The 15907-nt window shown below is 40.5% G+C and overlaps 1 protein-coding gene across 13 annotated transcripts in view; it reads right to left on the reverse strand.

The window, feature by feature from the left end:
- The window catches only part of TTLL5 (tubulin tyrosine ligase like 5), a 305050-nt gene that overhangs the window by 55330 nt on the left and 233813 nt on the right, over nucleotides 1–15907 (reverse strand). The gene's annotated exons all lie outside the window — the stretch shown is intronic.

The following is a 15907-nucleotide window of genomic DNA, read 5'->3' on the forward strand; positions in this document are numbered from 1 at the left end:
TAACTGGTCGCTTAACAGCTGTCATCCTTGCTAGAATGTGCGTTCAGTCTCATTCAGTGTTGTATCCATAGCTCCTAATATTGCATTTTGCACACACTAGGTACTTAATAAATATTTTTTGAAGTAATCTCACCCACTGCCCCATTAATACACTTATTTGTTGGGCCCATCTCCCTTGACTTTAGCTGACATGTAACAATTTTACCTGGGAGATTCAAGTTCTCATACTCGGTTCTTTATTTGTTGAGCAGCATCCAACCCAACCTGTAGTACCTTCGCCCAACACTACTTTTCCATTTACTCACTCAAGCAAAAAATACTCATTAAGCATTCCTGCGCTTGGTGCTAGTGAGGAGGTAGGCATTTGGCAAATCCATAAGATACAAACTGTGTGATAAATGCTACGGAGAAAAAGCACAAGGTGTTATGAGAGAATGAAACAGGGAACCTGATTTAGATGGTGAGGAGAAAGGGATTTCCCTGGTGGCCTAGTGGTTAGGATTCAGGCTTTTACTGCCATGGCCCAGGATCAACCCCTCCCTGGTCAGGGAACAGAGATCCCCCAAGTCACGCTGCGCGGCCAAAAGAAAAAACCTCTTCAAAAAAAAAATAAATAGGGCTTCCCTGGTGGTGCAGTGGTTAAGAATCCATCTGCCAACGCAAGGGCGGGTTCGAGCCCTGGTCCAGGAAGATCCCACATGCCGCAGAGCAACTAAGCCTGTGTGCCACAACTACTGAGCCTGCACTCTAGAGCTCCCATGCCACAACTACTGAGCCCGTGTGCCACAACTACTGAAGCCCGCGTGCCTAGAGCCCGTGCTCCGCAACAAGAGAAGCCACCGCAATGAGAAGCCCGCGCACCGCAACGAAGAGTAGCCCCCGCTCGCCACAACTAGAGAAAGCCCGCGCACAGCCAAAAATAAATAAATGAATGAATGAAAAATTTAAAATAAATAAATAAATGAAATTTTAACTAACTAAATAAAAACCATTAGTTGTGTACATGGTGAGGAGAGTGGTCAAGGATGGCCTTTCTGAGGAAACCGTGCTTCAGGCACGTCCTGAAGTCAGGAGAAGCAGGCATTAGCCAAGAGCAGGGAACAGGAAAGAGCCTTTCACGGAGAAGAAATGTCCATCTAATGATTCTGAGGCAGAAAGGGGCTTAGAATGTCCTGGGAGACTTTAAAGACCATCAGAGTGTGCGCGTGGGTGGTGGTTAGTCAGGCAGTGTTTGCCAAACATCCCTGACGGGAATCACCTGGGCTCGCCTGTCAGTCACATAGCTTTCCAGGCCCTTCACTTGGAGATTCTGATTCAGTGGTCTGGGATAGGCCTTGAGAACTCAGGCTTTTTTTAGCGCCCCAGGTGCCCAGGTGATTCATATCACCAGAGAAGTCAGGGAAACACTGACTGGTGAGTAGAGGAAGGTGGGATGGGAAGCGCTGGGAGAGGCTTAGGTGCCCAGGTGGCCCCTACACCCCTGATGGAGATGTGCCACTTGAGAACACACCCCAGCAGCGATGCAAGGATCACACTGTCTCACAGCCCTTCCCCTCTAGCGAGCCTCGATCTGGGTGCTGCCCACTCCTTTCCACTTTCGCTTTGAGGACAGGGGAACCACAAAAAGAAGAGAAAGGAGCAGAGGGCTTTTTCCCTTTTCCCAAGCCTCAGCCTCGGAGAGCTACATCTGGAATGCGTATGCAATTTATTTAAGCCCCTTATGGACCCCAAAAAACATCCAAAGCATCTGTAGGCCGATATTTGTGCTTCCAGGTCCAAGTGAAAAAGGCAAAGTTCTGGAGGGCCTAGCATGGGCTCTTTCCTTTATAAAAGTTAAAAAACCCAAAGGCCCATTCACTTGTGTTAGGAGAAGCTAAGTCAAGAAAACTTACAGGGCTGATCTCAGTGTCCTGGAGGAAGCCCTAGTGTTAGCAGTAAAAAGGGAAGCAGGCAGGCGACATTTTGGAGGCAGGAGAATACGGGCAGGGAACAGAAAGCTTCCGGAGGCATGTGAAGAGTCCCTGGGGGTTTAGAGCTAGTGACTTCTTTCTCCTCTCCTCTCTGGAATTCCTCTCCCACCCTTCACCTTTATAGGCTTCCTCCTCTTCCTTACCCAAGATCTCCTGCCCCTGTGTCCCCTTTGTACCCAGTTCTACTCACTCTTCCATCCTCCTCCCTCCAGCAACTCCCACCACAGGCCTCAGGAGCCATTGCTGATTCCGACTTTGAACATTCTGAACGGTCCTACTGTTTCTCGCACGAGGTCCCCTTCTCCCCAGTGGAGGAGAAATGTGTCCACAGATGTCCAAGGGGAAACTCAGAGTAAATTTTTCCATAGAGACACTGGTACACAAAATGGTTTGGGTTTATGTTATTACAACTTTAGGCACATCATGGGTAAATATGCTTTTGCTGTGATAACATCATTTCCTTGGGAAAATATGTTCCAACTTCTGGACAAACCACTCCGAAATGAGAACTTTTAAAACATCGCTTGTCTAGAGGCTGTATGTTAATTTGCACTTGCTGATCTGCTTCTGCAATGATTCTTTGCTGCTTTCCTGAAAGTACTTGTGTTTTAGGAAGTATTTACATAGAAAGGTATGTATATGTTCCCTTGGTTGTTTCTTTTCTTTTTTTAAAAAAAAAATAAATTTATTTATTTATTTTTGGCTATGTTGGGTCTGTTGCTGTGTGCTGGCTTTCTCTAGTTGTGGCGAGTGGGGGCCACTCTTCCTTGTGGTGTTTGGGCTTCTCATTGCTGTGGCTTCTCTTGTTGCGGAGCACGGGCTCTAGGCACACGGGCTTCAGTAGTTGTGGCACGCGGGCTCAGTAGTTGTGGTGCACGGCCTTAGTTGCTCCGCTGCATGTGGGATCTTCCAGGACCAGGGATTGATCCCATGTCCCCTGCATTGGCAGGCGGATTCTTAACCACTGCACCACCAGGGAAGTACCCCCCTTGGTTGTTTCTAAGTCTGTTACTGGGCTTTGACATTAAGGTAACAGGACCTACGTCATAGGGTTGTTGAGGATTAAATAAGATGGTGGATGTAAAGCACATCCTAGTACAGTGTTGGGTTTTACATTAAGGGCTAAATAAACATTAACTATTACTAGTATTTTTATTTTTACTTAGGAATATTGACAATCTTTGCATTCACTATAAGCCTATCTACATAAAAAATATTAAGTTGGATGACTCATTGATTCTAATTCAGTATGGATTATTGGTGCTAAACTGTAGAAGAATGACCACAGATATTCAGAACTTGCAACTTAACAGTGATTTGCTATTGAAGCCAAAAGGTAATTATTGGCAACCTACCAGTCAGAAATCAAAATCAGTCAAAATTACTCTTAAACTCCCTTTGGAAGAGAGGTCTCATTTGAGGTTGACAACCTGCCTCTTAATAAAGCTAATGCACATCTTTTTCCCCTGCCAGTATCAGAATTAACCACTGTTTCTTCAACTGTGCACCAAATGAAGTAGCTGGCTTGTCATATAGAATATGCGTCTTTAAGCATGAGAATTACACATAGTACAGTGGGATGCTCTTTCTATAAGAGAAGCACGCATCTCCCATCTTGTCTTGAGGGGAATATCAAGTAGAATCAGCCACTATCGAAATTGTACTTTCTCTTTCTCTCTGAATAGCTGAATGTGCAAAGTTAAATGTGTGTTGGATGCAGCTACATTGTGGTGTTCTGATCACAGTACAAATGGAATACAAAGAGGTGGCTAAAGATGAATTCAGAAAGATGAGTTATAAAAGTATGCAGGGACTTCCCTGGTGATCCAGTGGGTAAGACTCCCCGCTCCCAATGCATGGAGCCTGGGTTTGATCCCTGGTCAGGGAACTAGATCCCGCACGCATGCCACAACTAAGAGTCCCCATGTCACAACTAAGAGCCTGCAAGCCACAGCTAGGACCTGGAGCAGCCAAAATAAATTAAAAAAAAAAAAAAAAGTTCAAGAGTTTTGCGGTGAGAAATACTGAAAAGATGGGATGAGAAAGGTGCCGTTAACGTTATATCACACAAAAGTTAGAGTTCAAACCAAGAAGAGTGCTAGGTATGCTATCTGATCCTGTAGTTTTCCTTAATTGTTATTCTCGGAAATGGTGCAAGTTCTAGGAGACGGAAAGGAGATGTAGTCAAAGGTTGAGTGTTAGAGGCTTACTACAATCTCAGCTGTGGTCATGGGCTTAGTTCAGACCCTTCTCTGCAGGTGAACTGTCTCTAATCATCAAAAGCTGCTGAAGGACAGGATTCCTGATTGACGGAGCCACTTAAAAACTGAAATAAGATATGTGGCCATATACAGTGGCAATGAAGAATTAGAAGACCTCCATTACCAGTGACATCTCCATGAAGGCAGGAACTTTCCTTGGGACGTGTTCATAGCTAGTACCTAAAGAGTTTCCTTAAAAATTAAATATGTACTTCCTAACCCAGAATTCAATTCACTTGCTCCATTTCTCTCTACTCCTCTTGCCTCCTCCATGTTCCTGCAGCCCAAGAAAGATCCTGATATGGGCATTGAGGGGAAACAACTCTTCTGGGCCTTTCAAAGATGTTGTTCAATGATACGTTACAAACAAATCATATCTCTGTAAGTGGAAATATTGTCTTTAATAAATACTGCATTTATTATTTTGAAAGACTTCTTGTAGTGCAAGTCTCTACTTAGGGAATACAAGCTGATCAAATGGCTGGCTAGCAGTTCCACTGGCATCAAGACCACACCATACAGCAGGCCTATATAACATGCCATCACCAAGGAGGGTTATAATGAGTAAAATCCCCATTATCCATTTTGCTGGTAAGGGTGATATGTCTTTTCATGGGTCTGTATTTCCTTTATTTGTGGTTTCCTCCCCACACCCCACCCCAGGCCATTATTTTAATCAGTGGAAGCTTTCCTGAAAGTGATATTCTTTCTTTAAGATCTGTTTTGTTCATTACTTCACAAGGTTGACTGGTTTGGTGCTATATTTCAAGGCTTTCCACATCTCTAACACAGAGGTACTAGTTTTCTATTTCACTGGTTTAGTGAAGTCTATCTTGGATTCATGTCACCACATCAGGGACGACCCGTCTGTAGAAGGAAGGACATACAAAAGGAAAATGCTCAAGATTCTACAGAAAGAGTAGAGCGAGAAATGCTGATCTTGTCAGGGTGTGGCAAGTGGCCACGGTGGCATCTGTGAAGGTCCTGAAAAGAAAAACCCTCAAACTTGATCATTTTTGTAAAATACCGGTGACAATCAACCACTTTTCAATTCTCAAAGGACAGAGGAAATCCTAAGATGCAAGTTAGGTTAAAGAACTGAATTCCAAAAAAAAGACTTTGACTTTTCTTAGTGAACATTTACTCACAGATTAAATGTCTTATAATTTTCCTTACAACATACCTACGTGCACACAAGTGTTTGTGTAATCCTGTCCAGGGATTACATATGCATTTCACAAACAGAAGCTAACATGTTACTCCTTAGCAAATAACAATTTGAACATTGTTAATGTGGGTCTGGTTCCAAAACCAATTCAAGAAATATTTAGTGGGCTTCCCTGGTAGCGCAGTGGTTGAGAGTCTGCCTGCTGATGCAGGGGACACGGGTTCGTGCCCCGGTCCGGGAAGATCCCACATGCCGTGGAGCGGCTAGGCCTGTGAGCCATGGCCGCTGAGGCTGCGCGAGAGGCCTGCGTACGGCAAAAAAAAAAAAAAAAAAAGAAACACTTAGTGAGGTCAACTTGTGTGTAGTAGTGGTGCACAGGACTCATTTTATAAACATACTACACATGATCTAATCCATCATATTTCTTGGTACATTCCTTTTCATCCCTAATATTAGTTATGTGGGACTTTCTCTTTTTCTTATTTATTAGTCATTGCAGAGGTAAGCCTCGCTATTGTTTGCTGTCAATTTCATTCATTCCTGCACCAAGTATTTAATGAACACCTAATGTGCCAGACACTGACTGAGGCACTGTTCTCTCATGTTCTCCCATGTGCCAGGCTCTTCTAAGTGATTTCTATATTTTTATTATTTTATTTTTATTAATTACTCTGTTGTTTCTTTTATAGCGTTTCAAGTTAAATGATTAACTCACTGATTTTCAATCCTTCCTGTCTTTGTAATAAATGTATCTAAGATTACAAATTTACTTTCGAGTAGTTTTGGCTATCCCACAAATTTGATATGTCATACTTTCATAGCCATTCAGTTCGAAATGTTTTACGATTTTCCTTATGACTACCTCTTTAACAACTGAGTATTACCCTATTTAAAAAAAATTTCAAACACATAGGCCTTAAAAAAAACTATAACTATAATAAATACTTAATTTAGAAATAATAAGATAGAGTGTGATATTGATGTTTTGAAATGGGTGGAGCCTTCATTTGTGACACAGTATGTGCTGAAGTTTTATAAATATTCCACGTATACTTTAAAAGAATGTATATTATCCCTTTTGGGCCCAGGAGTCTGTGCATGGCTATTAATGTTTTCCTGTGAGTTGTGACTCATAACGGGGTTGTAAAATCAATTTAGGAGACACAATCAGCATTTTAAAAAGGATAGGAGCCTGTATCCGTAGCCCTCCTTCCCTCTGGCCTGAGTGAGCCAGAGCCCCCTAATCAGCTGCTCTTTTAACCCCGTCCTGTCTGAGCGAAGAACAGATGCCCTCAGGCGACCTACACGCAGAGGTGGGGCCAAATCCAAAGCTGAACCCGGGGAGTTGTGAGAACAAAGGACAGAAAGGGAAATCTCTCCCAGCAGCCTCAGGAGCAGCGGATTAAAGCTCCACAATCAACTTGATGTACCCTACATCTGTGGAATACCTGAATAGACAACGAATCATCCCAAAATTGAGGAGGTGGACTTTGAGAGCAAGATATATTATTTTTTCCCCTTTTCCTCTTTTTGTGAGTGTGTATGTGTATGCTTCTGTGTGAGATTTTGTCTGTATGGCTTTGCTTCCACCATTTGTCCTAGGGTTCTGTCCGTCCGTTTTTTTTTTCTTTTTTTACTTAAAATTTTTTTTCTTAATAATTATTTAAGATTTTAATAACTTTATTTTATTTTACGTTACTTTATTTTATCCTCTTTCTTTCTTTATTTCTATTTTTTCTCCCTTTTATTCTGAGGCATGTGGATGAAAGGTTCTTGGTGCTCCAGCCAGGAGTCAGTGCTGTGCCTCTGAGGTGGGAGAGCCAACTTCAGGACACTGGTCCACAAGAGACCACCCAGCTCCACGTAACATCAAATGGCGAAAGTCTCCCAGAGATCTCCATCTCAACGCCAAGACCCAGCTTCCCTCAATGACCAGCAAGCTACAGTGCTGGACACCCTATGCCAAACAACTATCAAGACAGGAACACAACCCCATCCATTACCAGAGAGGCTGCCTAAAGTCGTAATAAGGCCACAGACACCCCAAAACACACCACCAGACAAGGACCTGCCTACCAGAAAGACAAGATCCAGCCTCATCCACCAGAACACAGGAACTAGTCAACTCCACCAGAAAGCCTACACAGCCCACTGAACCGACCTTAGCCACTGGGGACAGACACCAAAAACAATGGGAACTACGAACCTGCAGCCTGTGAAAAGGAGACCCCAAACACAGTAAGATAAGCAAAATGAGAAGACAGAAAAACACACAGCAGATGAAGGAGCAAGGTAAAAACCCACCAGACCTAATAAATGAAGAGGAAATAGGCAGTCTACCTGAAAAAGAATTCAGAATAATGATAGTAAAGATGATCCAAAATCTTGGAAATAGAATGGAGAAAATACAAGAAACGTTTAACAAGGACCTAGAAGAAGTAAAGAGCAAACAATGATGAACAACACAATAAATGAAATTAAAAGTTCTCTAGAAGGGATCAATAGCAGAATAACGGAGGCAGAAGAACAGATAAGTGACCTGGAAGATAAAATAGTGGAAATAACTACTGCAGAGCAGAATAAAGAAAAAAGAATGAATGGATAAAGAAGATGTGGCACATATATACAATGGAATATTACTCAGCCATAAAAAGAAACGAAATTGAGTTATTTGTAGTGAGGTGGATGGACCTAGAGTCTGTCATACAGAGTGAAGTAGGTCAGAAAGAGTAAAACAAATACCATATGCTAACACATATATATGGAACCTAAGAAAAAAAAAAAGGTCATGAAGAACCTAGGGGTAAGATGGGAATAAAGACACAGACCTACTAGAGAATGGACTTGAGGATATGGGGAGGGGGAAGGGGAAGCTGGGACAAAATGAGAGAGTGGCATGGACATATATACACTACCAAATGTAAAATAGATAGCTAGTGGGAAGCAGCCGCATAGCACAGGGAGATCAGCTAGGTGGTTTGTGACCACCTAGAGGGGTGGGATAGGGAGGGTGGGAGGGAGGGAGATGCAAGAGGGAAGAAAGAGATATGGGAACATATGTATATGTATAGCTGATTCACTTTGCTATAAAGCAGAAACTAACACACGATTGTAAAGCAATTATACTCCAATAAAGATGTTAAAAAAAAAAAGTCATTTCTAAAACACAAGTCTTTAGATTAGAGCAGACATCACAGTCTTTCTTTAAACCCAGTACCGTTTCTTTCGCGAGGCTGTTCGCAAGATCTAGCTTCTCAAGTCTTAGAAATAACACCTTGAGACTGAAATATCAAACTCTACAATAAAGAAGGAGTCAGCACTTAATACTATCTCACTTGAGATCCAGTCGGGAAGATTTGGGTAAGCCTGAATGAACATGAACAATTACTACGGCTCTTCTCCCTTGGGTGTTATGACCATGGGTCAGTTGGTGTGAACTGTTCTGGCCTCCATGGCTTCACCTGTTCTATGAAGTTTATAGTTCCAAAGTGTCATATCCTAGGGAGAGTTTAAAATCCCAGTGAGAGAAATAGGATCATCACCAACTTTATGGACTAGGTACACTCTCTCAAGTGTTTTCATGTGTAATTATGCTTCAGTGCATAATGTCTGTGAAAACAAAATAATAATTAATAAATTAAAAGGATAGGAAGTAGTATTTCGTGAAACTTTTATTTCATATACATAGAGATATTTTTACTGGGTTGCATACAAAATGTATTTTTAAATTATGAGTGGTGGTCAAAAAAGATTAAAAGCCACTTACTAAAGCAAACTGTTAATTCTCCATTTCAAATATTCAAAATCTTCAGAAATTTTTGTTTGAGTTACCTGTCAGTTAATGATAGAAGTATATTTAAATAAATTAGTCACCATGATAATTTGTGAATTTCTCTTAAATAATTTGTTAGCTTTTGATTTATATATTTTGAAGTTATGTTAAGTGCATACAAGTGCTTTTCTTTATCCCTATCAATGATGTTTGCTTAATTTTATCTATGGATATACTAGTTTTCCTTTTAATTAGTATTGCATGGTTTACCTTTTTCCAATCTTTGACTTTTCTGCAAGATTTTACTTTAGGTATGTCTCTTTTAAGCAGCTTATAACTGAGCATTTTAAAAAATGGAATTTGGTAATCTATCTTTTAATAGAAGAGTATAATCTGTTAACATTTATTGTGATTACACATGTGTTTTACTTTATCTTAGTTTAAATTTTCCATTTACCATCTTTTTCCTTTGCTTTTTTTTCCCTTCATTTCCTGCCTCCCACTGGATTCATAGAGTTTCTACATTCCTTTCTCTTCCCCTCTGTTGGTTTGAAAGCAATAGACTGTATGTTAGTTATTTAGCTATTATTTTCTAAGAAAGTATAAAGCCATTCAGTATTCTGTCCTGTGCTTAAACTTGACACAGCTCTGTTATACATTTACTATCCACTGACTACTCTTGTCCCTGAATCCTGTTGTTGTCTTAAATGTGTTTTATCTTCTTAAAGAAGACCAACAATTATTTTTATAGTCACTAACATTTATAGACATTTTATAAAATTTTTGCACTTCACTGTTTCATGTTATTCTGTGTTCACTTTTATCTTTGCTATTTCTTTCAGTGAAGGCCATGGGTGGTATACTCTTAGACCTTGAATATCTCAAATTATTTATTTATTTATTTATTTTGTGGTACACGGGCCTCTCACTGCTGTGGCCTCTCCCGTTGTGGAGCACAGGCTCCTGACACACAGGCTCAGTGGCCATGGCTCACGGGCCCAGCTGCTCCGTGGCATGTGGGATCCTCCTGGGCCGGGGCACGAACCCGTGTCCCCTGCATCGGCAGGCGGACTCTCAACCACTGCTCCACCAGGGAAGCCCTCAAATTATTATTATTTTTTGCCTTCTTTCTTGAATGACAATTTAGCTATATATAAAATTCTAGACTCAAAGTTACTTTATCTCAACATTGTAAAGCTATTAGCTCTCGTCTTCTGCCACTTATTACTTCTGAAGAGAAGAATACTGGTATTCTGTTTTCCTTTGTAGTTAAAGTGAATTTTCTTTCAGATAATACGTGAGACTCCCCATTTATGCTTGATGGTCTGCACTGTCACTATGATGTGTCTAGAGGTGCATTTATTTTGGTACAAGAAATGATTTTTTTTTTAGCTGAGGACTCGTATCTTTCTCCAGTTCCAGAAAATTCTCAGCTATTTAAAATTTTTTTTTTACATCTTTATTGGAGTATAATTGCTTTACAATGGTGTGTTAGTTTCTGCTTTATAACAAAGTGAATCAGCTATACATATACATATGTTCCCATATCTCTTCCCTCTTGCATCTCCCTCCCTCCCACCCTCCCTATCCCACCCCTCTAGGTGGTCACAGAGCACCAAGCTGATCTCCCTGTGCTATGTGGCTGCTTCCCACTAGCTATCCATTTTACGTTTGGTAGTGTATATATGTCCATGCCACTCTCTTGCTTTGTCACAGCTCACCCTTCCCGCCCCCCCATATCCTCAAGTCCATTCTCTAGTAGATCTGTGTCCTTAGTCCTCTCTTACCCCTAGGTTCTTCATGAAATTTTTTTTTCTTAAATTCCATATATATGTGTTAGCATACGGTATTTGTCTTTCTCTTTCTGACTTACTTCACTCTGTATGACAGACTCTAGGTCCATCCACCTCACTACAAATAACTCAATTTTGTTTCTTTTTGTGGCTGAGTAATGTTCCATTGTATATCTGTGCCACATCTTCTTTATCCATTCATCTGTCGATGGACACTTTGGTCACTTCCATGTCCTGGTTATTGTAAATAGAGCCGCAATGAACATTGTGGTACGTGACTCTTTTTGAATTATGGTTTTCTCAGGGTATATGCCCAGTAGTGGGATTGCTGGGTCATATGGTAGTTCTATTTGTAGTTTTTTAAGGAACCTCCATACTGTTCTCCATAGTGGCTGTACCAATTCACATTCCCACCAGCAGTGCAAGAGTGTTCCCTTTTCTCCACACCCTATCCAGCATTATTCTTTCTAGATTTTTTGATGATGGCCATTCTGACCGGTGTGAGATGATACCTCATTGTAGTTTTGATTTGCATTTCTCTAATGATTAATGATGTTATTTTTTAAAGTATTGCTTGTTCATCTATCCTTCAGCTCTCTCTTCTGATATTCCTATCAGAGTCACATGTCATGTTCCACAAGATACTGTTAGATACATGATCTAATATGTCTGACCATTCAAAAATATTAATTTCATCTGCAAGGAATTCATGGCCCAGTTGCTGATTCTGCTGGCAATCCTTCTTAATATTAGATTTATTCATGCGTTTTAGAATTTTGGTTTGCAGGCTCATTTTGAATAGAAATCACTTCCCCCCTTTGTCTCCCTACTTGCTCACCCCTCCCAGTCTGAAGATTTTACAGTTGCCTCTATCCAGTCCCCCTGACCCCAGTCCAGAACCAGACTTTACAGTGGTATTCTGGTGCCCCTGCCTCAGAGATAAATAGAAATCCAGGTGAGTTCTGAGACATGAACAGTTGCAAGGGTATTTCATTACCTTTCTAACTCTGTAGGCCCATAGCCTTATATAAAGATGGAGCCTCAGCCAGTGGGTCCATGTCAGCTTTGTCAGTCTCCCTGTAGAAGAGCCCAGTGCATTCTTTAGCTCAGGATTTTTCAACCTTGGTACTACTGACATTTTGGACTGGGTAATTCTTCACTGTGGGGAACTGTCCTGTGCTTTGCAGGACGTTTAGTAGCATCCCTAGACTCTATTCATTAGATGCCAGTAGCAACACCCCTCCCCCTCCCCCCCTCCCCCCGCTCAATTATGACAACCAATGACCCCAGACATTGTCAAATGTCCTCTGGGGGGCAACATCATCTCCAGTTGAAAAAAATCACTGTTTTATTTTCTACTAATGAGTCTCTCCTCTCGGGTAGGGTACTCTCAGGCCCCAATATGCCACGGGAGCTGAGCTCCAGGCTGCCACTGCCTGCTTCCACAGCAGGGCTCAGAAAACTTGTTGCTTCAGCCTCATTCACTGATTGCTATTCATTTCTGTACACTTTGGGGCCAAGGAGATGCTTCCCTTGTTTCTTTTTTCTTCTTTAAGCTTTTTATCTATCACTGCTATTTGAAGCAGAGGCGGAATACTAAGTGAGAACTTACGGAGCCAACTTGACTGGAAGTCAGTAAGTCCAAATCTAATCTTTTGTTTTGTTTGAAACTAAGCCTTTGCCTTCAGTAGTCATTAGAGTTATTAGTGTTCAGGAAATCAGAATGTGTGTGAATTTCCATAGTCTTGCTAGCTAGAGCCAAATCATACTTATGAATATCAGTTTACTAACAACAAAAGTGAGATTTCTTTTAACAGGAACAATAACGGCAGCAGGGATTACAAACTACACCAACCGGCATGCAATGGACACTTAATATATGTCAGGGAAACACACGATCTCCTTTAATCCTAAGAACAGCTCCACGACGTAGGTAATATTTTGCAGATAACAAAACAGAAGCTTAGAGGTATCCCTAAATAACAGTCAATTAAGTAAAGGAGCCAGGATTCAAGTCTAATTCGAAATCTTGGGATATTAGCAGTTGTACTCTACTGCCTCCCATACACTCCTCTACATGGTCTAAATAACTAACGAAGAGATAATTGTTATTTAGTGATCCTTGATGCAAAATACTATGGTGCCACCATCTCTATCTTCACCACCACCTCCTTCACTACCATTTCCTGAGAACTTATCATGAATATAAGCCATATCAGGGGCTGAACTTCTCTCCTGTCTCTCAAAAACAACCTTCATGAAAAGAGGGCTCATGTCTGTCTCGTCCACTGGTGTCATCACCAGTATTTACAGCAATGCACAGCAGTGCACATTCAGTATATATATGATAAAAGGATGAAGACAAGATATCTGTCCCTAATAGACTTAACGAAAAGCAGAACACATATGAAAAGGAAAAATAAGACAAGGAGGCAGATGGAAGAGTCAGCTGAGGAGCTGAGAATGGGGCATCTGGTCAAGCTGTGTCAAGATGATAAATTAGAACCTGATCTTGAATAAAAGGCAGGACTTAGATTCAAGATAGTTAAGGGCATTCTGTGCAGGGGGCATGACATGAGCAGGTAGGAACAATGAATGGAGCCATGTGTGAAGCAGACTGGAGACAGGACGGAGGACAAACTGCAGAGGGCTTCAATGTCCAGAGTAAGGACTCTCAACTTTACTTTGCAGGCAGCTAGAAGCCTCCAAATATTTCAGGAAAAAGGTTCAAAGAACTACTTTAAAGACAATATTTTAAAATTGCTTCCTAGGCCTACGTGTGTACCCTATTTCTTTAAGAACCCATTTGGATAGTTTAAAAACTTCTACCGTGTTCTACTTGGGTTTTTTTTTTATTCAAGAACCAATTTTGATAGTTCATATTTTTCAAAATATTATCTTTCATCCAGTTTAAAAAATTTAGTAGCATACGATTGTGTGCAGTGTCCTCATAATTTTTCAATCTCCCCTATATCTACTTTTAAAAACTTCTATTTTTAATTCTCTTATTTTTCTGGCAGAACTGTGTTTATTTTCTCCTTCCCTGTCCCCCTACCCCGAACTAAACAAGGTTTTGGATTTAACTAATTTTGCTGCTTGCTTTTCAGTTTATATTGGTTTCTTCTTGATTTCCTTTGATCTGTTTTTCTTAGCTTTGTTTTATTGACCCTTTTTTAACTTCTAGAGATGGAAGCTTAGTTCAGGTATGACAAATATGTGGCGTGCATATTCACTACGCTCAACATCAGACATTACTAATCTATCACAGCACTCTGTCTTGCTGAGCTCACAGAAGTCCTCATAATTCTTTTTAACCTGACGCTCTGCTGTAATCAGCTGAAATCACTATATTGGTTGAAGCTAATTTGCCATTTGTATCTTGGTTAATTTCTCTACAATCTTTACATATTTAACACTGAAAATAATTATGAATTTGCCTTTGAGTGCATCTTTGCCTAAATTTCAAATATAAGTTTTGATACATATAATTCTTTTTCTTGTTTTTAAAAATTATTTCAGCTTTATTGACTTGACATATAAAATCACAAGATATTCAAAGTACATCGTGGTGATTTGACATACATATGCATTGTGGAAGGATTCCCCTATCTAGTTATTTACCTCACATACTTACCTTTTTCTTTCTTCTCCTTCTCCTTGGTGAGAACATTTAAGTCCTACTCTCTTAGCAAATTTCTTTTTTTTTTTTTTTTTGCAGTATGCGGGCCTCTCACTGTTGTGGCCTCTCCCGTTGCGGAGCACAGGCTCCGGATGCACAGGCTCAGCGGCCATGGCTCACGGGCTCAGCCGCTCCACGGCATGTGGGATCTTCCCGGACCGGGGCACGAACCTGTGTCCCCTGCATTGGGAGGCAGACTCTCAACCACTGCGCCACCAGGGAAGCCCTCCACTTGTTTATTTTTGCTTTTGTTGTCAAATCCAAAAACTCATCGCCACGACCAAGTCAAGGAGATTACTGCCTATGTTTTCTTTTAGGAGTTTTATGGTTTCCATTCTTACATTCAAGTCTTTAATTCATTTTGAGTTAATTTTTGTGTATGTTTTAAGATAGTAGTCCAGTTTCATTCTTTTGCATGTGGCTATTCAATTTTTCCAACACCATTTATTAAAGAGACTGTCCTTTCCCCTTTGTATATTCTTGGCTCCTTTGTCGTAAATTAATTGACCATATATGTCTGGATTTATTTCTGGGATCTCTATTCTGTTCCATTGATCTATGTGTCTGTTTTTATGCCAATACTGTTTTGATCACTGTAGCTTTGTAATATCGTTTCAAATCAGGGAGCATGATGCCTCCAGCTTTGTTTTCCTTTCTCAAGATTGCTTGGGCTATTTGGGTCTTCTGTGGTTCCATACAAATTTTAGGATTTTGGTTCTATTTCTGTGAGAAATGCCATTGGAATTGTGATAGGGATTGCACTGAATCTGTAGATTGCTTTGGGAAGTCTGGACATTTTAACAATATTAATTCTTCCAATCCATAAGCATGGAATATCTTTCCATTTATGTTTGTCTTCAATTTCTTTCATCAGTGCCTTATAGCGTTCAGCGAACAGATCTTCTCACCTCCTTGGTTATATTTATTCCTAGGTATTTTATTCTTTCTGATGTAATTGTAAAAGGCACTCTTTTCTTAATTTCTCTTTCTTATAGTTTATTGTTAGTGTAGAGAAATTCAACAGATTTCTGTATATTAATTTTGTATCCTGAAATTTCACTGAATTCATGTATGACTTCTAACAGTCTTTTGGTGGGGTCTTTAGGGTTGTATGCAACCTGTATGCAATATCATGTCATCTGCAAATAGTGGCATTCTGCAAATAGATAGTTTTACTTCTTACTTTCCACACTGATGCCTTTTATTTCTTTTTCTTGCCTAACTGCTGAATAAAGGTGGCTAGAGTGGGCTTTCTTGTCTTGTT

This window comes from Tursiops truncatus, chromosome 2 (genome assembly GCF_011762595.2).
Source record: "Tursiops truncatus isolate mTurTru1 chromosome 2, mTurTru1.mat.Y, whole genome shotgun sequence".
In the NCBI taxonomy this organism is placed as follows: domain Eukaryota; kingdom Metazoa; phylum Chordata; class Mammalia; order Artiodactyla; family Delphinidae; genus Tursiops; species Tursiops truncatus.